Consider the following 27579-nt stretch of genomic DNA (forward strand, 5'->3'; position numbering starts at 1 on the left):
GTACCATCAGCCTAGTTGTACAGAGTATTTTTGTTTGTGCCACAATCAGGAGACTTGTGTTTTGAATCAAAGAGTTCGTTCGTTCTTTGAAAATCAGAGTACATTAAGATGGGACTCACCGCTTGTGCTTGAATGCTGTCTGCAGGGCTGCAGCACCCATCTCCTGGGTCACTAGGAGCAGCAGTGTGCTTTTGTTACAGCATTGGAGCCTCCTTTTAATATTTTTGCTCAAAGAGTTGATCAGATCACACATTTGCCTTATGGCAGCTTATTATCAGTAGTGTTTTAAGTATGTTACATTTAAGTGTGTTGAATAAGAGCTTATATTTTAGCGTTTATAAATCCATTTCTCCTGCCAGCATTGTAAGTTTAAATTCTTTCTTACATGTACCAAAGTCATGTAATATATAAACTGGGTTATAGCCCAGAGTAAGAATGACATTATGAGAACTCTGTGTTTAATAGAAACCAACTCTTATTAGTTCATATGAATAAAACTTTACCACCTTTACATTTCTTTGGCTCTAAGTAGTGTATGTTTTCCTTTTAAAGCAGAAGTTTAGTTATCTTATATGTGTCTGTATGCACTGCATATAAGTTAGTTTCAGCAAAAAAAAAAAAAAAAAAAAAGGGCTGCTCCTTCTGTAAATTATTAAGGTAGATGCCAAAATATGGGAACATGGTTCTGTTTTTTGAAGTTATGAACTCTTTGAGGAGCAGGGGAAGGAGAGGTTGAGAATTTTTGGAGCTGCATTGGTTGGATGTCTCTTCGTTCTGTATAACACATGGATAGGGGGAGATTGCCTGACCACTTCAGAGAGGAGAGTCCACCCTTGGTGATCTTTCACAGCACAGTGTTTCCTGGTCAGGGAAGGACCTTCCTCCAAAAGGCTCATCTTGCCACATATACTTTCTCCATCCTGGCTGCTTTCTCTCCCAGTGAGAGGGACAATACAATCCCAGCCATCCTCTTCAACCCTTTCTCAAATGTGACGGAAGTGAAATAGCAAAGTAGGTACGTCCCTAACTCACCTGTTCTCTTATAAGTTATTTGTTAGTTTTATTTTTCTTCTTTGTTGTTAGTAGAGCATCGGAGAAGGTGCTATGCTAGTTAATGAGGCCAGAAAAGATCTCTTGGATAAATGACACTGAAGCAGAAGTCCTGAACTTAATGAAGTTACAGGCTCTTTGTTCTCTGCTCTCCCCACCTCATCCTGTATCATTTTTGTAATTGTGGCAAAATATCTATAACGCAAAAATAGTCATATTAACCATTTTTAAGTGTGCAGTTCATTGGCATTTATTACATTTGCAATATCATAAACCACCATCATTCTTTCTAAAATGACTTTATCCCCTCAAACAGAAAACTGTTCTTCCTCTTCTAGTGCTACAGTTAGGCTATTAATATGGAAAACAAAACAAAGTTGCCACAGAGCCTGCTGCCAAGCCCATGTCCAAAGACATAAAATGAGGCTATCTAAACCAACCGTAGGCCCAAGCTCAGTTTTAGATATGGCTGTGGCAGACATTGCCTTGTGTTTTTAATAAGAACAGAGATAATATTCTTTTTAGTAGTGTCAAGAAGAGCCTGGCCTTCACCTTCCTCAGAGGTGTGATGTCCATCTGTCCTTTGGAAGAGAGGCCAGAGAGGAAATAAGAGGATGTTATAGACTGAGGGGTGATAGCCCAGTGTGTTATCATTCACCAGTTGTATTAAAGAGGCCAGGAATACCTTTTTATATAGCCAAAGTAAATTTAAATTACTACAGAACTTTCCTATACTTTGAGAAGAAAACCATTAGTTCCAGAGAAAGGAAAATAAGGCATTCTAGCATTTGCTTTTGCATTTCTAACAAATCCTAGCAAGTATTATTTTGACTTTTAGGAAATATCCTAGGTCCACCTTTGTCTTCATAAACCATATGTTTATAAATATTTTCATGAGTTCTATAATATTGTTATTCTATTCGATTCTGGTTTTCTTTATAGTTAATCTGCCTTAAAGTGTTTGGAGAAAATAGTTAGTTTTTTAAAAAATATCCATGGGAAGTAATATGTATAGTTTAAATGATAAATATTTCCACCCAGAAGAAATGTCATGGCGCAGAGGCAGACATAGTTATCATGCTGTTTATTATTTCACTTGGCCAACAGCCTAGATTTGGGTTCTAATTTTAATATATTAGAAGGTACATTTTTGTAAGTTTGCATATAAATACTATATTTATGGCAAGTGAGCAGAATAGTAAGTTCAAATTTCAGTTGGATGATTTTCTCCATGTTTATTTGTCATTTCTTTCATCAAGGAATGAGGAGTCTCTCACCTAGTATATTATAGGCAAGTACATTTCTATCTGAGATGCTCTTGTGATGAGATGGATCATGATTACAGATTTTGGTTTTATTGGGGGAGGTTTATGTCTCAAAGATGCCTTTAGTGACTATGGGTGGACTATCTGTTGCAATGTAGGTGGAAATAGGGTGGCATTTGTCTTCCTCTTGAGGATGTCCTTAGCTTCTTGTTTTAATAAAGATAAAAATTGATGAGAGAATCTTAAAGGAATTCAAACCACTGGGCTTCCATGGTTCGTGTGGGCTAATCATTTTTGGGGAATCATGCTTTTAGGTACACAAAAACTGTAAGACTTAAGCAGGGACAAGAAGGCCCCCATTGTCGGAGGAGATGTGGGGAGGATGAGCCATCCCACCCTCCCCATCAGCCTCCCCTGACAGTTTACAGTACGCCAGCCCATAGGAATGCGAATCCCACTTCAGAGCCCATTGTGAATGTGTTTCTGAGTTGTTTAACGTGTTTCTCACAAACAGGACATGACATGTATGGTTTAAATGAAAATAATGGCCTCACTGCTCAGTGCCAGACCGTCTTTTGTCAAGAGCATCCCGGCAATCGGAAGGTCTCTGGGCTGACGTGGCCCACAGGCCAGGTCCTTAGGGGATCTGGTCTTGATGTGTTTCACACAAGAAGGCTCTTAAATCAGGGGGCCTCTGGAGGGCTGGTGTCCCAGGAGCAGGCATGCATGGCTCTGCAGCAGGCTCTAGAGCCCTGGGGCTGCTGCTGCTGCTTCTGGCATTCTCAGCCAAAAGAGGAGAAGAGGAGTTGCTTAATCTTTGCAGTCCTTAGCTGAGGACTTTATTATCAAAATGAAACAATCGAAAAAACCAAAAGCAACAGCCAAAACAACAACAGTACCCAAGGTGCAAGAATAGGGGAGTTTTAAAGCATATCTCTTAAAGGTGCTTGGTGCTTTGTGGACTAAGCCTCATAATGATTTGTTTAAAAAAAGGTGGTTAAATATACAGAGCATAAAATTTACCAATTTAAGAATTTTTAAGTCTTTACTTCAGTGATATGAAGTTGCTGTGGTGGAATGTTTCCCAAAAACTTGTGTGTTTGAAGGCTTGGTCCCCACGGTGGCATTATTGGGAGATCATGGGACCTTTAAGAGGTAGGATCTGCTGGACACATCCATGCCTTTGAAGACAATTGGGGGACATTGGCCCCCTCCTCCCTCTTTCTTTTGTCTTGTGCCATGAAGTGAGCAATTTTGCCCTACCACATGCGCCTACCATGCTATGCTGCCTCACCACAAGTCCCAAGCAATGGGCCTTGGACTGAGACCTCAAAAGCCATGAGCCAAAAAAATATATATATTTTTTTAAGTTGATTTTCTCAGTTTTTTCATAGTAGTAACAGAAAGCGACTAATACATAAGCATATCCGCATTGCTGTGTTACCATCACCAACCACCCATCTCTTAAACTCTTTTCATCTTCCCAAACTGAAACTCTGTATCCATTACACAATATCTCCCTATTCCTCCTCCTGGGCTTCTGGCAACCACTGTTCTATTTTCTTTCCATGAATCTGACTACTCTAAGTACCTCATAGATGTGGGATTATATAATATTTGACCTTTAGTGACTGGCTTATTTCACTTAGCATAATGTTTTTAAGGGTCATGATGTTGATATAAGCAGATATAAGATTAGAGCATATCTAATTCAATTCACATTTATATTTTCTGATTATTTTCTCTGTGCATCTTAGAATCAGCAACTGGTTGATTCATCAAGCTTTTGTGTCCCAGGAATGACCTGGAGGGTGATATGTCACCATAGATTAGTGGTTCACAAGCAGGGTTAGTTGTGTCCCTGGAGAACAAACTAGAAACATTATTGACTATTATAGTTAGACAGAGGGATGAGGAGGAGTAGGAGAGATGCTACTAGTATTTAGTGGGTAGAAGCTGTGGATGCTCCTAAACATCGTACAGTACACTGAACAGTCCCCCACAACAAAGAATAATCTGGTCCAAATATCACTGTGCTAGGTTTGAAATCCTATCAAGGGTTAATGAATATGCCAGTCATTTGGGGAGTGGGGCTGGACTTTGGAGAAAAATTCAGGACATATTCTTATTGAGTGGTTTTGACATATATTTCTTACTATCACCAATTTATTACTGTGAATGAAATGTATTAAATATTGAGATTTCAGTCATGTGTCCATGCAGAGTGATTCCTTGTCTTCTTGGGTGACTTCAGTCAAAAACAGGAAGGAATCAATGTTTTTGTCGTTGTTAGAATTTTTTGTTTCTCTGTGAACAACCTGGTGATCAGGTTGGGGGCTCCACCGAAGTTGTGAAGTGTGAAGGACCTGGGAGACTGTATTCTGTTACTGAGTGCTAGTGTGACATTTAGAAGCTCAGATGATCTTTCTGCATCCTACTTTTCTCACCCATAAATTAGGGGAGTTGTATTACATATGGGAATCTATGTCTTTGGTATGAGTAAAATAGAAAAAGCAATTCTCAGTAAGTGATCTTCTCACACGGTGTAATTACCATCACTTATTCTTATGTGAAGACTAAACATTCCTCTAGTAATAACAATGTTAATCCTGAAGTGGGCTGCCATTAAAGGGAATGTTCTCTGCAAAGAGCCCGAGACCCTGGGCTCTTTCTTCTGTCATGTCGTCTCTTAAGGACAGATTCCCACAGTCAACATTGAAGTGACAATGCAGTGGTGTCATCTAGTGGGCTCTTATTATTTTATTATTCAGTTTTGTTGTGGTCCACTTTAGTGAAAGCAGATGGTTTATCTGGATTATTTTAAAATTAGGTGGGTAGGAAAATGAAAAATATATATACACAGGGAAACTTATTTTTATACCTCTAGATGGGAAAGATGAGGAACAAGTATCTAAAACCAAAGTTCTGGCGTCCAGTTATTGACATGCCTCAAATAGTAAAAGCATGACCCAATCTAAATACAGCCCTGGTGATCCTCACGTTTGGACGCTGTGAACACAACCCAGAAAGATTTGTTATCTCCTTGGAATGCATTGTGTGTCTTTTTCCAATTTGTTCCATCTAATTTGTATGTGTGTGTGTGTGTATTTAAATTTAAAAGTTGCTTATAAAGAGAGGTAAGGGCTGGAGTTGTGGCTCAGTGGTGGAGTGCTTGCGTAGCACATGTGAGGCACTGGGTTCGATTCTCAGCACCACATCTACAACAATAACAACAACAAAAGAGGTAGAAAATACTATTATCTATAGGTAAGTTTATGGAGGAGCAGTGGATCACAGAGAATGCTGGGAATGAAGCCTGGACTCTGGGAAGCCACAGAAGTGGCTGCTAGAGGCCAGTACCTCCCACTGCCCTGTTACTAGGTGTGTTCCAGTCCCACCACCAGTCCTTGTCACTGGCTTAAAAAAAAAAAATTACCTAGTCTTTTTTGTCAACCATCAAAGCAAGGTTTCTTCCTAAGGCCCATGCTTTTCCAAGAATGTGCCAGCAGCCTTGGCGGTCTCTGAATTTCAAACAAAGTCTGTTGGGGTCTGGATTTTGAGCCTGGACTTCTGTCTGCCTCCCCATGCTGTTTGATGTGATCCAGTCTTGCTCTGTCTGTCTGACTTGGAAGGCAGATACATGTCCTAGAGAAAGGCAGGCCAAAAGATGGGGCAGGGGCTGACCTTCCCACAGGAGATGAAAAAGACCAAGCCTCATCCTTCTGCTCCCTCCATTTTGTTTTATAAAGAAAATTCTAAAGCCAGGATGACAAGAAGGTTTTATCCTGAGTGTCACCTTCGAACTGACTGCTAATGCATATTTGGAACAACAATTATAATTATTTTCTTAGGCTCCACAGGAAAGAACTCTGTGATCAATTAGTGATGCCTGACATAGGTGGTTGGAAGCTGTGATGGCAGATGGGTTTTGTATTTTCCACCATTGTCCAGTATAGATTAACAATGTGACTTTAGGAGTGGCACTAGCTTTTAATTAGGATGCTTAGATTCCTATAAATGCATGTGAGATAGTTGACCCTGATGGAAAAAGATGAGCTCCTAAATCAGATTATCTGGACTGGAATATAAGCTGTCTTTTCCTGCCAATGAACTCTTGAAAAATTGCTAGACCTTTCTCTGTCTAAAGAGTGATGACTCTTTTCAGTTGTTGTAAGCATAAAATGACTTAGTAGACATTATTTGTAATAATGCCTAGCACATAATAAACCTTTAATCAGTGTTGGCAGATGAGTTGAACAGTGACCCAAAAAGATATGTCCACTTGAAATCTCAGCATGTGACCTTATTTGAAATAAGGGTCTTTACAGATACAATTAAGATATATTAAGGTGAGATCATCCTGGATTAAGGTGAACCCTAAACACATTAATGGGTGTACTTATGAGGCAGAAAAAGAGAAGACAAATAGAGACATAAGGGAGAATTTCATGTGAAGATGGAGACAGAGATTGGAGTGATGTACCTACAATCAAAGAATGTCAAGTATTGCTGACCATCATTGGAAACTAGGAGATGGCCATGGTTTCTCCTTCAGAGTCTCTAGAAGGAACCAAATCTGCTGAGACCTTGCTTTTGGACTTCTGGCCTCCAGAACTGTGAGAGGATAGATTTCTGTTATTTTAAACCACCAAATGGTAAGTTGTTTTGGCAGCTGTAGGAAACTAATACCCTTGAGTATTGGTAGTATTATTGATGTTGTCTTTAAGATAAGGATCAGGGCCTTGGCTATTTTGTGATTTGGGCAGTTTCAAAAGTTTTTGACTTTGATGAAGTTAGCTAGAATCTTAGATAGCTAGAAGCACTGCTGATGGTGAATGACTTGTTTAGTGGAGTCCTTTTCCCTCTCATCACGCTGCAGAAGATCTAAATGTGAAATTATGAATATACAGAATGAAGAAGAGAGGCATGGAAAGTTGATGAGATGGAAGTGGAATGATTGGCAGTAAAATGGACAAGGCATCTTTCTGGTATGGATACCAACAATTTTATCAGAACTTGAGAGGATAAAGGGAGTTTTAATTTAGGAAAAGTGAGCTCTCAGACAAAGATTTTTAAATCTGTGAAGAGAATGTTATCTCCAGACTGATCCCCAAACATTCTTGGCAAGGGGCAGTGGAGACTGAGAGGGACAGAAAAGAGACCCAAAGGATAGATGATAATTTAGCTGATTTAAAGCAAGCTGAAACACATTTATAACCTGAGAATACAATTACCACCTTCTCGGTCAAGAAACTGGATTTTTTTTTTTTTTGAGCCAGCACTTTCTGCATGTTCAGATCAGTCTAGCTCCATATATGTTTTTGTAGAAGCACAGGTCAGCCAAGGGAAGGATGGCCCTGGACTCAAGACAACACTCCAGGCCTGTAATCTCACTGTAATCTCAGATCTGCCATTGGTGCATGATCTCTGGTAATGTACTTTTTCTCCCAGTCTCAGTTTTAAACACGTAGAAAACGGAAGTGAGTGTGTCTAGCACCATATTCTGAGAACAGACAAACATAGACTTACCTTGCACAGAGCCTGGCAGGTAGCAGGGGAGGGGTGTCTGTGTGTGTGTGTGTGTGTGTGTGTGTGTGTGTGTGTGTGTGTGTGTGTTTAGCTTTTATAAGCACCTAAATTGAGAAAATCCATGAACTAGGCATCTTGGGGGATTAAAGAGATGTTTAAAAAAGTTGTCTACATGTAGAAAAGCTCTATATTGTATAGAAGACAAAGGCATGCATAGAAGAATGCAATATTAACCAAGAAAGCCAATCATTTTGATTCTGTTTTGGTTTTCCAGATTAGAGATTATGCAAGGGCTTCACAGAGGCTATCCAATTGAATGTGAATCTTGAAAAATAAGTATCGTTTCCATAATTGGGTAGATCAGGCATGAGCTTCTTAGAAGACAATTAGATGGATGGTGTAGAAATATAAACACATGCCATGAATGTATGGAGTGGAGCAAGCAATTATCAGGAGTCCAGAATAGGGAGATAAGGCTGCAACTGCAAATTTGCACTAGCAAATTGGAAAGCCACAGTAAGGAATTTTGGCCCAGAATCTAGTGGAGAAAAATGATTGGGAAAGAGGGGAAGGACAAACACCAAAAAAAAAAAAAATGGAAACTTACAAAATACGTATTGAGTGAAAGTCAAATTAATAGAAGATGGACACAGATTGTCTTGGGGGAAAAGGCAGAGGAAGGAAAAGAAGATGGTTTGAGGTTTTTAACCAGAGTTAAATATGATATCATAAAGATGAACTCCAAGTTCGTCTCAAAATTTTTCAATTACTTAGCTTTGTTATTTTTGGTTATGTTTTTGTTTTTCAAAGTGAATATATCCTTTTTAGTAGTTGTAAAAATAAAGTATTTCTATTATCATAACATCAATCATTCAGAAGTATATAGGCAATGAAGACACCCCCACTACCTCATGGAGACAGTTGTTGTTAACATTTTAATAGCTGAAATTTATTTTCTCCTTCCCTCTTCCCTTTCTCCCTTCTTTTCTTCATCCTTCCTCCCCTTATTTCTAGGTATATATAATTTTGCGTGAAAGTGGTGAAACAGTGCTTTGTTAGTGAGCACAGATTTACCTCATCATTTTTAATAGCCATGGAGCATTTCACTTTATCTATGGTATGATGATTTATTTAACTATTCTCTGTTATATGCTGAGTTTGTCTCCAGTCTTTCTGCTAGAGATCACACATTTTATAGCCTTTGTATATATTTCTAAACACTTTTGCCAACATTGACTTTAGATAATTTTTTTAAGTCTTTGATTTGGAAGCTCCTACACATGACGTGCAAAGGAGGGACGATCCCCTCATTCTTGTGTGTGTGTGTGTGTGTGTGTGTGTGTGTGTGTATTTTGTAAATGAAGAAAGATTTACAGGTGTATAGTCCATTTATACTTGTTTGTGTATGAAATGCCTATTTCTTCCTTTTGCCCCTTTTGTCTCGTGAGACATTTGATCAATCAGTTTATATATTAAAGAATATATCTTTCATTGTAAACATGAAAACATGTAAGTTTCTGTGTGTATTGGCCATTTGTTTATTCATGTTTTCACATCTACCAATCCTTTCTTCCTAGTTTTTGGTTTTTAAGTTATGCCTAACAAAGGACCTACTACTGTTTCCACAAATGGCACATAAATGTTTGAAGCAGCGGGTCTGGAAGCTGCCCTGTTGCCCTCTGCCATTTACTGAATGGACTGTACAATTCTTCTGCTCAGCTTCCTAGTGGCAGGATAAAAGAGGATATTATTAAGAGTTTTGACTGTCTTGAAATGGGAGTTTGCCATCTCTCTGAAATCTCACCTCCTGACAAATTCCTCAAATGTAACCTGAAATCAGAACCAATGTTGGGGTGGGGTGGGGGATGAGAATGACTGTGAATGGTATTCACTGCAATCCTGGGGAGAAGTCATTTCCAATTCAGAGCATGGCCTTTTCCCTAAGACTTTCCTCACCCCTTTCTGTCCACAGTCATGGTGTCAGCTGATATTTGTTTCTGACTGAAGAGGCAACAACAATATCAGCTTTTTTGTTCTATTTGTACAATCTCTGGTGCAGGTAGCTATCAAATTGAAAAATTAACCTGGGCTTCTGTGAACTTAGCTACCTCCATCCCTTTATAAAAGGAGCTTCTTGAATTCAGTGTTCTAGGCCTTTATAAACCAGTGTTCTAGTCTGTGATATGTGATCTAGAGGGGGAAAAAGTAATGGCATGCTCTTTCTATGAACACCATTACAAAGTTTAAAAGGAGAAAAAAAGAAAAAAGGGATTCTAAATAATTTAAATGGTGAGGTTTTAGAGTGAAAATGCTACCTGTAAGCAAACCAGTTGGGGGTTTTTAAGTATTTTAAGTTTTTATTTATTTATTTATCTTAATTTGCATTTTGATTTATCATACACAATTTCAGCACAACTTTTCATTTCTCTGATTGTACATGATGTAGCATTGCACCCTATGTGCAGTCTTATATGTACACAGGACAATAATGTCCATCTCATTCCACCATCTTTGCTGACACCTGCACCCTCCCCACCCTCCCGCCCCTTTGCCCAATCAAAGTTCCTCCATTTTTCTCATGCCTCCCCCTTCCCCGTTTTGGATCAGCATCTACTTATCAGAGAAAACATTCAGCCTTTGGTTTTGGGGGATTGGCTTACTTCACTTAGCATGATATTCTCCAACTCCACCCATTTATCTGCAAATGCCATGATTTTATTTTCTTTTAATGCTGAGTAATATTCCACTGTGTATATAGACCACAGTTTCTTTATCCATTCATTTATTAAAGGGTATCTAGGTTTCTTCCACAGTTTAGCTATTATGAATTGAGTTGCTATGAACATTGATATGGCTGCATTACTATAGTATGCAGATTTTAAGTCCTTTGGGAAAACTACAGACCACTAAAGAAAGAAATTGAAGAAGACCTTAGAAAATGGAAAGATCTTCCATGCTCTTGGGTACTCAAAATAAATATTGTCAAAATGGCCATACTACCCAAAGCGCTATACAGATTCAATGTGATTTCAATTAAAATCCCAACATCATTCCTTATGGAAATAAAAAATCAATCATGATATTCATTTAGAAAAATTAAAGACCCAGAATAGCCAAAGCAATTCTGCTAGAAAGAAAAGTGAAGAGGAATACACAATATCAGACCTTAAACTATACTACGAAGCTATAGTAACAGAAACAGCATGGTGTTGGCACCAAAACAGATAAGTAGACCAATGGTACAGAATAGAAGACACAGAATCAAACCCACATAAATATAGTTATCTCATACTAGACAAAGGTACCAAAAACATACATCAGAGAAAAGATAGCCTCTTCAACAAATGGTGCTGAAGTTTTATATTGTTAGCATGCAACCCAAATATTGCAAATTTTCATAAGCACTTTTGATTTTCCATTTCTGCCTATTCTTCATAGTGTTTTTTTTAAAATTCTGACATCCATTTTAAAGTAGTATCTATAGTATTTTTCAGTGTCTATATTTTAGATGATAGTAGCAATAATCTTTTTATATTTTTTCTTTGATTTTAGTATTTTAACAATTATATGTATTCCTTTAAAGTTTTTTTAAATTGACCTGTAGCATGTATAGAAGTTATTATAATTATTATTTCAGATGGCCAAATTTCAAAAAGAGAACACATATAACTAAAAAATCCAGCACCCAGATCAATAACTGGAATATCTTGAGCACTTCAGAAGTCTGCCCCTTCCAATCTTCATTTCCCTCAAAGGTATCACTATTAAGATTTCTAACACTGTAAATTAATTTTGCCTTGTTTGAACTTTGTTAGTGGAATCATATGTTATACAGTCTTTTTTTCTGAATTATTTTGCACAACATGTTCGTTAAATTTATCCATATGTTTGTGTGTACTTGTAGTCAATTTATTCTCATTATTCTGGAGTATCTGGTTGCTCCAAGTATGCCATGTTGATTTTTATTGTTTTTGTCAATAGATAATTTGGACTATTTATCTTTGGAGAATATTTTTAGTAGTGTGGCTCTGATGTTCTATTAGTTGTTTTTTTTTTTTTAAAGGAAGATATAGAGTTATGGATTCTTTTTTTTAAGAGAGGGAGAGAGAGAGAGAATTTTAATATTTTTTATTTTTTAGTTATCAGCGGACACAACATCTTTGTTTGTATGTGGTGCTGAGGATCGAACCCGGGCCGCACGCATGCCAGGCGAGCGCGCTACCGCTTGAGCCACATCCCCAGCCCCTATTAGTTGTGTTTTAATGAACATTTACACACTTCTCTTGGTACACCCAGGAGTAGAAAGGCATATATCAAACACATACATTCAGCCTTTCCAAAGTGGTAGCAGGGAGTGCATACCCACATTTTGCATGAAAGTGAACCTGACTGCTATACATTTTTTTATATTTTGTTGAGAAAAATATCAGTATTTAATATTTGAAAAGAATAAAAAACTGTTCATTTACTTTGGCATGGTTTCCATTATTTGCTTTTATCTGAGAACTCACAAGTTACTCTATAGGTAATAGGGTCTGAAGTAAATTGGGTGTAAATGCACAATCCTTCTCTCATTCCAGTTTACAAAGCCCAGAAGAAAACATTTGTTACCCTATATTTTTACAATACTTCATTGTGATATGAGGAGGCTCCACGCTTTAAGAAAAGGAAATTGGGAGAGGAGAACTAATATGATCCAGTATGATTTTAGTGTAACAACTGGAGCCTTTGCAAAGGAAGGAGCCAACAGGTCTGACATGAAGCACTTGGGACCACATGGTTTTGCAGTGGGATTAAGGGAATGGAAGAACTTTGTGCTTTTCATCAGAAAGTCATCCCCACAAACAATCTATATTTAAAGTGAAATATTTCAAACTTTCAAAAAGAAACTGCAAGGGAAAATGAAACTGGCTCCGCAATGTGAAGACCTCTTTCTAAATATGAAATCTATGACAATAAATCATGATTTCTTCTTAAACTTATACCATAAGTTGGATGGGGAAAGGTGTGTCAAAAGAATTTGATACAATGAAATAAAATTCCATGTTCCATCCATCTAATTCAATATTGTTAACCTAATTATCAATCTTATAGAATCTGATCTATCAGTTGGGAATTTAATTATGCTGCTGTAACCAACAGACACTGAAATCCAGTGGCTCCCACAAGATAGTTTATTTCTTCCTAACATCAAAGTCTGAATAGGCCATGTAGGACTGACTTGCTGGTTTGACAGTGATGGGATGCAGGCTCTCTCTTACTGCTCTCCTACCCTTAGCACAAGGCAGTTCTTCCTCTGTCCAGTCTGTGCTTTAGCTCCCAGAAGAGAAGCAAGGGATGGGGAGGCCATATTCCCTTCCTAGAAGGGAGTAGTGAAAGCTGTGTATATTGCTAGTGTGTTCATGGCGTGCCCAGAACTTAGTCTACATGACCACATCTAGCTACAGGTAGACTGATAAGTGTGGTCCTTAGCTGAGTGCCATAGGCCAGCTAAGCTTCTGTAGCTATAGAAGGGAATAATGGAGATGGGAGAACATTTCTACCTATGTGGTTTCTGAAACTTTAAGACTGTTTTTATCACATTTTTATTTGTGTATGCTGATCTCTCCTTCATCTCTCTCTCACTCCTTATCTTTATTTGTTTTCTTCCTTGCATAGAACTCATCTCTGAACCCTCCACTCACTCACTCTTCCTAACCAGGACACAAGGACAACCAGCATTGAGGTCTTTATCTAGGAAAACAGAAACCTTTCCTTCCTTTCTTCCTTTCTCTCTTTCCTTCCCTTCTCCCTCCCTCTTTTTTTCCCCTCAGTCTAGATATAATTTGCCTAAGGTAATGGAAATCATTTCTAGAATCCCAAAAAGAGTCTATGGTACCCTTGATAAAGTCAAGCTAAAAAAAAAAAATTCCACCCTAATTCCTAGCAACCTATATTTAACCAGAGTACTTGTCAGTATGTGTTAGGGAAATAATAGTTATCAGTCTCTGGTGAATTATAAAGGAAAATAATTCGTTAACCTTGAGATAGCAGGGGTGCTGGACAGCTGAATAGCAGAGCCCCTCTACTCTTCAATAGGACTGGGAGCTTGGAATGCATTGTCTTCAGAGACAAGGCCAACCCAGCATTCATTGTGTGTCCCTGGAACAGGACACCCACATTCCTTTGTAAGCTTTTCTCAGCTCATCTGCAACCCTTCAACATTTCTGAACCTCTTGTGGTTGTCTTAAAGGGTGCAATTTTATGGCAGTCAGATTTTGAACATCATTTTAGGAGAGAAATTGAACTCATTTAGCTCTGGAATTAGACAACCTGAGTTTGACTTCAATCTCACCATTACTCACTGTTGGGGCTTTCGGCAAGTTACTTAATGTTCTTCTGAGCTTGAATTTCCCCCACTCCTTTCCTTTTTCCTCCCTCCCTTCCTCCTTTCCTTCCTTTTGTGCCACAGATCCAACCAGGGGCTTTGTGCATGCTAGGCATGCATTCTACCACTGAGCTACATCCCCAACCTCTCCCTGCATTTTTTTAGCATGAAGAGATTTTGTAGTGACCTTGAATTAATTTACTTTACTCATTCATGCAACATGTGGTGGTTGCAGGTAAACAGAGGAGGGATAAGTGTGGGTCTCATCTAGGATGAATATGGAGGCCAGAAAATACACATTTCATTTGCACAGATGTGGTCAGTCTGGGTTGACTGTATGCCTGGGAGGATGTTTCCAACAAGAATGCAATACAATAAAGCAATTAGGAGTTTGGATTCTGAAGTTAGATCTAGGACGGACCCCCAACTCCATGTGGCTGCCTCCGAGTTTTAGCTCCCTTGTGGTGTATTGCCAAATTCTTTGTAGAATCAAATCCCAGCTCCATCCCTTTCTAATTATGTGGCTTTAAGCAAATTATTTAATCTATCTCTATTTAAGTCTCTTTCTTTAAATGGAACCATAACAGAACCTGCCATATATTTTTTAAAAATTTAAATGATGTAACACATGGAAAGCATTTAGTATATAGCACCTGGATCATAGCAAATGCCCAGCAAAAGGTAGCTGCTGTCATATTTTGGTCATTGCCAGGTTTTGTTTTAATTGTTTATTAGTTGAAGGTTTTTTCTCCCTGATTGGAGCATCAGATTTATTTTAAAAATGCAACACATTTATTTATTTGTTCTAAGTTGTTATACATGACAGAAGAATGCATTTTGATTCATAGTACACAAATGTAGCACAATTTTTTATTTCTCTGGTTGTACACAAAGTAGAGTGACACCATTCATGTCTTCATACATGTACCTAGGGTAATGATGTCCATTTCATTCCACCATCTTTCCTACCCTCTGCTCCCTCCATTCCCCTCCTTCCCCTTTGCCCTATCTAAAGTTCCTCTATTCCTCCCATGCCCCACCTCCCCATTGTGGATCAGCATCCACTTATCAGAGAAAACATTCAGCCTTTGGTTTGGGGGATTGACTTTACTTCAATTAGCATGATATTCTCCAACTACATCCATTTATCTGCAATGCCATGGTTTTATTATCTTTTAATGCTGAGTAATATTCCAATATTCCATTGTGTATATATACCACAGTTTCTTTATCCATTGATGAATGGATTGAAGGACACCTAGGTTGATTCCATAGTTGAGCTATCGTGAATTGAGCTGCTGTAAACATTGACATGGCTACACCACTATAGTATGCTGATTTTAAATCCTTCAGGTATAATCTGAGGAGTAGGATAGCTAGGTCAAATGATGGTTCCATTTAAAGTTTTCTAAGGAATCTCCATACTGCTTTACAGATTAGTTGCACCAATTTGCAGTCCCACCAGCAATATAAGAGTGTGCCTTTTTCCCCACGTCCTTGCCAACACTTATTGTTTCTTGTATTCTTTTTATTTTATTTTTTATTTGTTTTAATTAGTTATACATGATAGTAGAATGCATTTATGCACTTTGATATATCATACATAGATGGGATATAATTTCTCATTTTTCTGAGTTTACATGTTTCAGAATCATACTGGTCATGTAGTCACATATATACATACAGTAATAATGTCTGTTTCATTCTACTATCTTTCCTGTCTCCTCAACCCTCCCCTTCCCTCCTATCACTTCCCTCTACCTAATCTAAAGTAACACTATTCTTCCCTAGTGCCCCCTACCTTATTGTGAAATAGCATCTGCATATTAGAGAAAACATTCAGCCTTTGGTTTTGTGGGATTGACTTATTTCGCTTAGCATGATATTCTCTAACTCCAACCATTTACTGGCAAATGCCATAATTTTCCTCCTCTTTAAAGATGAGTAATATGAGTATATATACAACATTTTCTTCATCCATCCATCTATTGAGGGACACCTAGGTTGATTGCATAGTCTAGCTATTGTGAGTTGAGCTGCTATAAACATTGATGTGGATGCATCACTGTAGTATGCTGATTTCAAGTCCTTTGGTTATAAACCAAGGAGTTGGATAGCTGGGTTAAATGGTGGTTCCATTCCCAACTTTCCAAGGAATCTCCATTCTCCTTTCCATAGTGGTTGCACCAATTTGCAGTCCCACCAGCAATGTATGAGTGTATCTTTTCACCACATCCTCACCAACATTTGTTGTTGCCTGTATTCTTGATGATTGCCATTCTGATGGGAATGAGATGAAATCTTAAGAATAGTTTTGATTTGCATTTCTCTAATTGCCAGAGATATTGAACACTTTTATATATATATATATATATATTTGTTGATCAGTTGTATTTCTTCTTCTGTGAAGTGTCTGTTCAGTTCCTTAGCTCACTTATTGATTGGGGTTTTTTTTTTTGGTATTAAGTTTTTTGAGTTCTTTATATATCCTAGAGATTAATGCTTTATTGGAGGTGCATGTGATGAAGATTTTCTCCCAATCTGTAGGCTCTCTCCTCACATTATCAATTGTTTCCTTTGCTGAGAAGAAGCTTTTAAATTTGAATCCATCTCATTTATTGATTCTTGATTTTAATTCTTGTGCTTTAGGAGTCTTGTTAAGGAAGTCAGATCCTAGGCTGACATGGTGCAGATTTGGGCTTATTTTTTCTTCTATTAGGCACAGGGTCTCTGTTCTAATGCTTAAATCTTTGATCCACTTTGAGTTGATGTTTGTCATACTAGACAAGGGTGCTTGTATTCTTAATAACTGCCATTCTGACTGGAGTGAGATGAAATCTCAGAGTAGTTTTGATTTTCATTTCTCTAATTGCTAGACATGTAAAAAAATCAACAAATTTTTAAATGAGACAAAAATCATTTGCAAAAAACATTAAGAAATGATTATATTTAACCATAGCTTATAATAGAGCAAATAATTCATGCTATATCCATTATTCTATATTCTATAGCATGTTTACTGAACTGGCAACTGAGAAAGATTTAGTTGAAGGAAGGTAGAGGAACTTTATCTGGTAAGAATCAGAACCAAGGGGCTCCATAATTATCTAGCATACTCTCGATATTGTATCTATGGTTAGAAATGTACATGATAGGAACTCCAGGTATATTCTGGAGTCTTCATTTAAGGTCACAGTCAATTGTGGCCATGATGTAACACTTGATCTGAGTTACTTTTTGTACTAAGCAGTCATCTGCATAGATTTCTTTGTGCTTGCATGGTAATGGTTCAAACCATGGATCCTTTGCAATCCTTAAAGTCACTCAATACTTCTACCCAAATTTTTCAATTTCAGCCATTACACAATCAGTTATACAAGGGATATACTTGGCATACAGACAGTCCATCATTGATTGCACTAGGTCCAGTTTGGCTTTAATGGAAAAATTGATCAAATTGATATCAACCAGGATATGATAAGGTAGGCCCAGTTGTGTATTGTAATGGAAGAATAAGCAGGAAGAGTGTTGCGGAACTTCTCTTTCTTTCGATGCACTAGGATCGTTCTTTTGTTTCTTTTTAGGTTTTGATTTATCCTTTTCTTTCAGCCTCTCTTCTCTAAGACTAAGCATTCGTTTCATGGTCACATACTTCCTTGCTTTCTTTTGCATTCCATGTTCCACCACACACCTGTTTCTTTGGATACCTTCTTGAAGTTTTAACAATTTTAAGAATGATTGGCCTACAATAAGCTGCACTAATTTAATATATACATTTTGATATGTTCTGACATATGGAAATATATGTTAGACAATCAAGATAATGAACATACCCATTATTCCCTCAAATTTCCCAGTTCCTTTGAAATCAATCCTACCTTTCCATGACTCCTCCATTTTTATTCCTAGCAAGTACTGATCTGTACGCTTTACGTCACTGTGCTATATATGAGTTCACAATTTCTAGAATTTTATATAAATGACCTCATGTACTCTTTTATGACTTGCTTATTACCACTCAACATATTACATGAATCATAGGTTTTGATTTTTATTGCTTACAAGTATGTATGTCATCAATATTGGTATACTATCCATTGAATTTTTAGACATTAAAATTGTTTCTAGTTTGGAGCTTCTGTAACTAAAATATTACGTTCATTCATGTACAAGATTTTCTATGCACACATTTTTCCTTTTCTCTTGGGTAAATACCTAATAGCGGAATGACTGTGTGATATGGTATGTCTTTTTAATAAATTGTTTTTTGGTTTCCAAAGTGTTTGCATTATTTTGCCTTCTCAACCTCAGTATATAAGAATTGTAGTTTCTCCAAATCCTAGCCAATACTTTGTATGGTCAATCTTTTAAATTCAACCATTTGAATAAATGTGCAGTAGTGTATTATTGTGATTTTAGTTGTCTTTCCCTAATGACAATAAACACATCTCATGTGCTTATTTGCCACCTGTATATATTCTTTAGTAAATGTTTTAGATATTTTGTCTATTTTATATTAGGTTGTTTTGTTTTATTTTTGAGTTTAAAGAATACTTTATTCTGTATTTAACTTCTTTCTTACATATATGATTTGTAAGTATTTTCTTCTGGTGTGGGGATTGCATCTTTTATTTTAAAGCTTTTTTAATGGGAGCATAAACATTTAGGATTCTTATGGTTAAATGACTCATTTTTCATTATGTAATGACCCTTTTCATCCCTGCTAATACCATTTTCTGAAAACAACATTAATTTTCTTCTGATTAGTATAAACCTATCTTCTAACTTTTTACTTTTTTATCTTTATAAAAAGATAAAAATAAGTCTTTATACTTACAGTGTCTTATTTGTAGGTAGCATATATTTGAGTCTTCCTTTTTTAGCCAATATGAAAATTTCTGCCCTTTAATTGAGGTAATTAGGCCAAGTACAGTTATTTTTATTCTTTGTTATGGTCAGGTTTGAATGTATCAGCTTGCTTTATTTTTTTAACTACCCCATATTTTCGATAATCCTTTTTTTTCTGTTGACTTCTTGTGTCTTAATTGAAAAACTTGAATGGAATTACTTTTGTTTTCTTTTTCATCTCTTTCACTATAGCTCTTTGTTTTATTATTTTAGTGGTTGCTTTAAGGTAGATGGCATATATCCTTAATCCTTAACCTTCCTTCAAATGATATTATACTGGATATTATACTGTTCCATGTATAATTCAAGAACCTTACAGTATTGTATTTCTGTTTTTCTCTCCTGACTTTTGTGCTTTTGCTATATACATTTTATTCCTATTTGTATTAAATAAGAGCCACCAAATGTTTTTATGTTTACTGTAAGTAGTTAGTTATCTTTTAAAGAAAAATAACAATAAGAAAAAACATATTTACCTATGCAGTTAACATTTTTGCTGTTCATTATTCCTTTTTGTACATAAAAAATACCATCTGCTATCATACTTCTAATGCTAAAGACATTCGCATGTTTTATAGTTTAGGTCTATTGGTAATGAATTTCATAAAATTTATTGGTGTGAGGATTCTTTATTCTCATTTTGAAGACACTTTTTCTACATAAAGAATTCTAGGTCTACTTTTTTTTTTCTATTTCTTTCTTTCCTTCCTCCCCCCCCCCCCCCTTGGTACTTTAAAATGTTGCTCCACTGTCTTCTAACTTACATTGTTTCTGATGAGAAATCTGCTGTCATCCTTTCTTTCTTTGTAATAATGGATCAGTTTTCACCTGACTGTTGTTAAGATTTTTCTGTCATTGATTTTACATAATTTGATTATGATGGGCCTTGCTTTAGTGTTTTCATGTCTCTTGTTCTTGATATTTATTATATGTCTTGGATGTCCGGATTTATAGTTTTTGTTACTGTAACTTTAAGCTACCCTAATTAATCGCAGGGTGTCATTTAATAGATTATTTAAATTATTCATTTCTTTTTGTAGTTTGTTTCTTTTAAGAAATTGGTCTCTTATTAGTGTTTTCAGCTATATGGACAGATAATTATAGGTAGTATTTCTTTATTCATATTTTAGACTTTATAATAATGATAGTATTCTTTTTTCCCCCTGATATAATTTCTGTGTTCTTTCTTCTATTTTTGGTCAGTATAACTGAAGGTTTATCAATTTGAGTGATCTTATCAAATAATAAACTTTTCAATTTTTTAATTGCAATTTGAATCCTTTGTAGTTTAGACTCTTGGTTTTGATAAAATCTTTTAGAGAATATTGAATATTTTTATCTTAGCAGGCCAGAAAGACAAAATTTCTCTAGGACTTTTAATTGTATAGGTTGCTGCTGGAACCTCGGGAGTCCTCAGGAAGTTGCTTTGTAATTTTTTCTGGGGTGCCTAGCCGTAAACAGTAAGAGGGATTACTGAGGCTATAGTGGGCTATTCTCTGTTGGCCAGCAGTGAAGTCCCAGAGTCTCATATAAAGAATTGATGTCACTTGCCATTATTCATGTTTCCCTATATTCTTTAGAGGTTCCCTTTGCAGTTTGTTTTCTCATACTTCTTTTGGCTTAAGCAGTTTTTCCAGCAGTCATATTGGTAGGGCAACTGTGACTCTAGCTGAGCATTTAAGGTGGCTGATAACTTTCTAGCTAGCTTCAGGTGGTTTGGCCACAGAGATGGTTGTCCTGAAATTGGGCAATGCTGTATGGCTTTTCAGTGTTGTTTCTGAGTGGAACAGGTTTGTAAAACCCTGAATAACAATCCCTCCAAAGGAACTCTGCATTTATCATGTGTTCTAGAACTTTCTGCATATGAAAATTGTAACATTCTGTCCACAAGTTATATAGTTCCAATTCCTATCATTTTCATAGCTTCAAACCCAGGTTTTGTCAGTGAGATGGATGAAGCGATGTAGAACTCATAGATATCTGGACACAATGGAAAATGTAGGGTGATGTTTTCAGGGAGGATTCCTAATAATTATATGTGAAATGCAGATTTTTCAAAAGCAACTCAATATACATTATGTCTGACTGATTAGATTTGTCTAGTGATAATTCAGTCACTGCCTTTATCCACATGTACAGTAGCATTTCTGAGTAATTAGATGTATCATTTGTTGAAGCAAGGTGAGGGTTGATTATGACTATATAACCACTTACTCTGTCTCTGTGTCATATTTTCTTTCTCTCTCTCTCTCTCTCTTTCTCTCTCTCTCTCTCTCTCTGAAGGAATGAATAAATATACTGGAATAAGGCCAGGAATCATATACAAAAAATAACATAGAAAAAATGTTCCTTACTCAAGAGAGAATTGTTGCAGAGGAATCCAGAACAATTAGATGGTGTTACTTCCTTTTGTTAAGGTAGAAATCTGAGGTCATAGCTAATGTAAAGAAGGGCATTGTCAGTTACAAGTAAAGTGATGCTGTTGTTAAAATGAAACAGACTGTGCTTTGCTCTGTGACCTCTCACTCCTGCCAGCTCTCCAGTGATAGCCATTGGCCCCAATGAGAGTTGGGCAGAGAGTTGGAACCCTTCCCAGACCAGAATAAGTCTCACTAGCCCTTGTGTTTGAAAACTATTTTAAATCTTTTTGGAGCTATTCATGTAGTCATAGATAATGTGGGAAATAAGTACCTTGCTAAATAAATACGTTTAATAAAGACTTTTCTATAGAGTGAGCAAAGGAGAACAAAAAGTGAAGTATAGAAATTGTAGCCTTTAGCCTCATTACCTTGCCATGGTTTAAGATACTGTTTGGATCCCAGTTTCAGCCTTTTATAAAATGGGGAGGGCAATATATCTGATAAAGTAAACCATGAAAGAAAATTATTAAACAGTGATGACTGTCAGACTTTCTGTTGTGTGTGCTACATGGACTATCTCATTTAATCTCCCAGCATCCTAGACTATACACAATTAGTATTCTTTTCAGCTGTGTGAGGCATTGGAGCTTATACAAGATACCTGTTTTGCCAAAGTCAAGTAGTTATGCTTAAAACTAGTGTATTCTGACTCTAGATTCTGGTAGACTCTTGAACATTATGGCTATCCAGTCACAAAGGTCAATTAGAGCCCTCAGTCTCATTGGTGGTGCTTCCTGGATCACTGTGTCCACATTCATTTCAAGGCCTGTGTTGGTTAGTGCCTTGCACTCAGGCAATCCTAGATTGATTCTTGTTGCCTATCATGTCATGGAAGAGCAAAATGAAGGCACATGTGAGAGTTCCTGGGGGCACCTCTGACTTCTTATTGGCCAGTATTGCTTTGGTTAAAGCAATTTGTGGTGCTGTTGACAGTCACCTGAATGCTCATTAGATGCTGAGGACTATGTGAAGCTTTGATTCTTATAGCAGTTTCTTCCTTCCTCCCTCCCTCCCTCCCTCCCTTCCTTCCTTCCTTCCTTCCTTCCTTTCTATTTGTTTTGTTTTTATTATTTTTTACTTCAATTACTCCAGAAAGGAAACTGCTCATATCTCAACACTGTAAAACAGGAGTGGAGATAAGAATAGAAATGTTATACTTAGAAATAATCAAAACAAAACTGCCAAACACAATAAAGATACTAACACTAGCAAATAGTTTCTCTTGTACATTAACTTGAGAACTTTGTGATATTGCCACAGATGAAACATTAGTTTTCCAGAGAAGAGTAAAATATCTTTTAAGATACAACTGAAATTATCACAGGACTCAAAGAATGATAATACATGGATAATGGTCTAGATATAAAATTTTTCAGGTTAACTGTGCCAGTCAGAAAAACCAACACAATATGACCTCAAATAAGAATTATTAGCAGAAACCAAGGATATAGCTCAATGGCAGGGCACTTGCCTAGAACGTGTGGGACTCTCAGTTTAAACTCCAGCCAGCACTGCCAAAAAAAAAAAAAAAAAAAGAATTATTACTGATTTTAGGTGGATTTTCATATTCTAGATAAAAGTAGGGCTGGGGTTGTAGCCCAGAGGAAGAGCATTCGCCCAGCATGCGAGAGGCCCTAGGTTTGATCCTCAGCACCACATAAAAATAAAATATTGTGTCTGTCTATAACTAAAAAATAAATATATATTTAAAAAATAGAGAAAAGTGATGTTAAATAGAGCTACACAGACAAAAAGATATATAAATACCAGCACACATAAAAATACCTTGTGACAATTCCAGAAAATATGTGTATTATATCCTGCTCTGGGGGGTTCAGAACATAATTATTTAGGTAAATAAATTTGTTAAATTTCATATTGTATTTCCCAGTCACTCTGACCATGGAACTTTTCTTTGTTAAGTGATTAAAAATCCTAGGACACCAGGGCCACACTTTGGGGAATGTCACTCCAAGACCCACTGTATAAAACAGTGTAAGAGTGTTTTAGGGGTAGTGTACATCTTCTCTGCCTCAGCATAGTCCTGAAATTGTGATGCTGAAGATGAAGCAGCCCTGCACACAGCTTGAAATGGGAAAGAACTCCAAGCTCTCGCCCCGTGGTACTCCCTGGTAGAAATTCTTTGTGAACCATAAATCTAGTTTTTAAAAAGTGAAAGTTACTAAAATAGGTCATGATTAAAAAAAAGATTACTCAGCCCAAGACCCCAGTCTAATGGTGAGTAATCATAAAATAGTGATGATTAAAAGGGGAAAAAAAGAACTATTGGGCTTATCTAGAATAGAGAATAAAAATGAAAGAACATGTGTGCTGTAATTCCATATAATTCTCCATTTCATGAGGAAAATGTAAACATTTATCTCAGTAGCTAACCACAATTAGGAAAGAACAGCTTTGCTGTACCCATTTCATGTTAGTGTACAATTAGAAACCAAGAGGGTAAGCCAATACTTCTTAAATTTTAGTGTATATCTGAGTGACACATAGGTTTTCTAAAAAATTCAGGGCCCCCAAATGCACTGAGATCTTAATTAGCAGGTGTGGGTTGAAGCTCAGGAATCTGTGCTTTTACAACATTTTGAGAAACACTGATTTAAACCATGTGATCATACTAGAAGTGATAAAGTGTGTAGGAGCCCTCAAAACCCTCAACATAAATAACCATTCCACCTGGGCTGATTTTTGGCAAAATGTCAAAAAATCCATTGCCTTTTATATTAGTTGGAGTCAACTAACTGCTTTAACACATAGACCCTAAAAGTATAAATACAGAAACATACTGGGCTTTGTTTCTTGATCATACCAAGTTTATTTGCCACTCACATAAAAACCCAAAGAAAGTCCAAGCTAACAGTGGTCCCTGCTCCTACATGATTATTCTGGGACCAGGATGAAGGAGGGTTGTCCATCTTCAACTTGTGCCTGGAAAACTGTGAATAGGCTGAATTTGGGCTCTCCCATTCATATTATTGACACTCTAACTCCCAGTACTTTAGAATGTGTGTTTGGAGACAAGACCTTAAAGAGGCAAGTAAGTTTACATGAGTCCTCTAGGACGGGCCAATGTGACGGGGTCTTTGTAAGAAGAAGAAATTGGGGCACATGGAGACATCAGGGGTACATGTGAACAAAGATCATAGTCAGAAGGTGGCCATTCACAAGCCAAAGAGAGGCTCCAGGAGAAATTGAATCTACTGCCACCTTGATCTCACAGCCTTCCAGACTGTGAGAAAATACATTTCTGTTATTTGAACCACCCAGGCTGTGATATTGGGTTATGGCAGCCTGAGCAGATTGATACAAATGGGGATTTAAGGACTGTCATGGAAGTGGTACACATTATTTTCATTCGTACTTCATTAAATAGAAATCAGTCACATGTTTCACTAACCGCAATGTAGACTATAAAGTGGAATCTAGCTACACACCATTAAGAAGATAAAATGAGCTTAGTGAATGGTACAATATAGTGTCTGCCATACCCTTTTACTGTTGTTTTGTATTTGACTACCCATTTACGGGTCTAGAGGAAGCCAGTCGATTTCAGTAGACCAGTCACTATATCTTCTCCAGGTTTTTGGTGCTCTTCTAAAGTGGAAGTGGGAGAGAGGTCCCATCAAAGGCAGAAGAAAGATGGATCTGCAGAATGAGATTCAGTTCCTGGTCCCATATGCCCTAAACTAAGTTGGAAGGAAAAAAAATATGGAAAGAAGAAAGATTGACAGCTAGGAATGGGAAGGCCAAGAGGAAGAACCATCATTGTTGTCCATAACCAATGGGAAAAGATTATTTCAAAAGCAGGTCTGTTAGCTACAACCCTGTGAGGTAGAGAGGGTTTATTTTTAATTTTTAATTTAAGGCTAACATCTATTCAAAAAAAGTAGACAAAAGAAATGTATATCTGGAGGAATTTCTTCACAATCAATTGACCCATAAAACCAAAGTCTGGATCATGAAATAGAAGATGAGCCCTACAGCATCTCGGTCTTACATCTTCAGTCTCTACACCCCCTTGGATAATCTCTGTCCAGACTTTTAACCCTGTAGATTACATTTGCTTATTGAAATTTGTGCAAATGGGATCCTACAGTGTGTACTAATTGGTGTCTGGTTTCTTTGACTCAACAGTATGTTATGAAATTTATCCATGTTTTGCTTATCCATATTTAGTCTTATTGTATTCCATTGTATAATTATATCATAACTCATGTATCCATTCTCCTCTTGATGGTCATTTAGGTTGTTAGTAGTTTGAGGCTAACAAACAATAATGGTACTTGATATGCCAAAAGAAATGTGTATTTTTGGCTTTAGTAGATATTGCAACACAGTTTTCAAAAGTAGTTGAACCAAGAGTTAGTTTGTATTCCATTGCTTCTTCCCTTTGTGCCCCACTTCCAAAATATTCTTCCTGATACATTCCCCCAGCTATAGTGCAGATCTTTGATAGATGAAGGTGCCCCAACTCCCCTATAGGGGACTTTCTTTAGACTTGCCATATGACCCCCACCAACCCACCAAATTTGCCTGTTATTTGTCTCATTTACTTAGATCTTTTTTAACTTTAGATAAAATCAATTCCAAAGTAATTTTGAAGGATTCTACCAGTCAGTACATTGAAGTTGATAGAAACTAAAACATAAAGTAATTTAAGGGAATTAGTCCTCATAACTCAGAGGAACTTGGAAGATTCAGTGCTCAATCACCAGGATCCTGTCCCTCCTATTATCCCCCAGCTTTCTTCCTTCTTCATAGCAGTTTCCTTCTGTCCTACTAGGGCTATGTTTTCTCTCTGCATTTGTGGAACAGCTCCAAATTCCCTTTGCTTCTAACTGACCTCACTTGGGTTACAGATAACCTCTGAACCAATCATTTGTTGTGGGGCTGAGGAGAAGGGAGCTCATGCACTATGAATGACTCAGGCTTGGCAAATGCCCACCCTGAGGCAGGGAGGAGTGGGACTCGAGATGTTTACTAGGCAGGGCATGGTAGCTGTTGTCAAAGTGTGAAGGCTACTAGTCCAATAAAGACAGGAGGTGTCTACTACGAAGGCAGACAATATACTCCCTCTGGGAGAAAGTTGGGATTTTCAAAAAACATTGCATGTGGTCCAGCTTGAAAGATGGGAATTTAAGGCCCAGGGGCAGGTGAACCCTCCGAGGTCACTTCAAATCACTCAGATGGGTGACTGCCCATGACCGGCTTTCTCATGAAACCAGCTCAATTACAATGGACATAAAATGTCTCATTAAAATGGACCTAGTTTGGGTCCAGTAACTCAGCACAAAGAGACCAAATGACTCCTTCACATCTTTTAAAATGGAAATGAAAGACCCGGCACAGTGTCTAACCTCATCGGTTTAGCCAAGATGATACTGGTAAAGCCATGTCTGATTGGTGAATGAAAGAAAGGAAGAAGGGATTTGCCATGGTGATCCTGGGCAGCATAATGCATATTAAAAATTCCTGCAAATAAAAAACAGTATAGCTGCTGATAAACAAGTAATAGAGGTGGAAAAAAAATTAAGCTTGCTCTCTAAGAGGGGCGCTGAACACCCTGTTTTCATTGCCATCCACAGCAAGACAGGATAATTTAAATAAGTGGTCTAACAGGTCTTGGCTGTAAAGAACTAACTGGAAGATTATGTTGTAACAGCATAAATTTCAGGAACAGGCCTCAAGTGTTGATTGATCTTAAATTCTTTGTGGAATATGTGAGGATCTTAAAAGGAAATTATTTTGGATGACTATCAACATGCCAAGGTCAAAACTTCTTAGATGACTAACACTGTGCCAAATTCAAAATCTCTTGGATGACTATACCATGCCAAGTTCAAATCTCAGGGCACTTTAAAATGTACTCTTGCAAGGCTTTTGTAAACCAATAGAATAAATGTCCAGCTATTTAATGAAATCCTTAAAGCAAAGGGGACTTTTACAGTGGAAATATCCTCAACACTCTCTCAGAAAAAGAAAATATGTTTGATGTTTTAAGTGAGGTCCTGAGAAACATCAAAGG

The 27579-nt window shown here is 37.1% G+C and overlaps 1 protein-coding gene and 1 pseudogene across 2 annotated transcripts in view; one reads left to right on the forward strand and one right to left on the reverse strand.

Moving 5' to 3' along the window:
- ERC2 (ELKS/RAB6-interacting/CAST family member 2) overlaps positions 1 to 27579 on the forward strand; it is a 908750-nt gene that overhangs the window by 591344 nt on the left and 289827 nt on the right.
- LOC308645363 (rRNA-processing protein FCF1 homolog) lies at positions 17293 to 17874 on the reverse strand (annotated as a pseudogene). The gene has a single exon. The product of its transcript is annotated as an rRNA-processing protein FCF1 homolog (transcript).

This window comes from Spermophilus citellus, assembly GCF_964194105.1.
Source record: "Spermophilus citellus genome assembly, chromosome: 3".
NCBI lineage: Eukaryota > Metazoa > Chordata > Mammalia > Rodentia > Sciuridae > Spermophilus > Spermophilus citellus.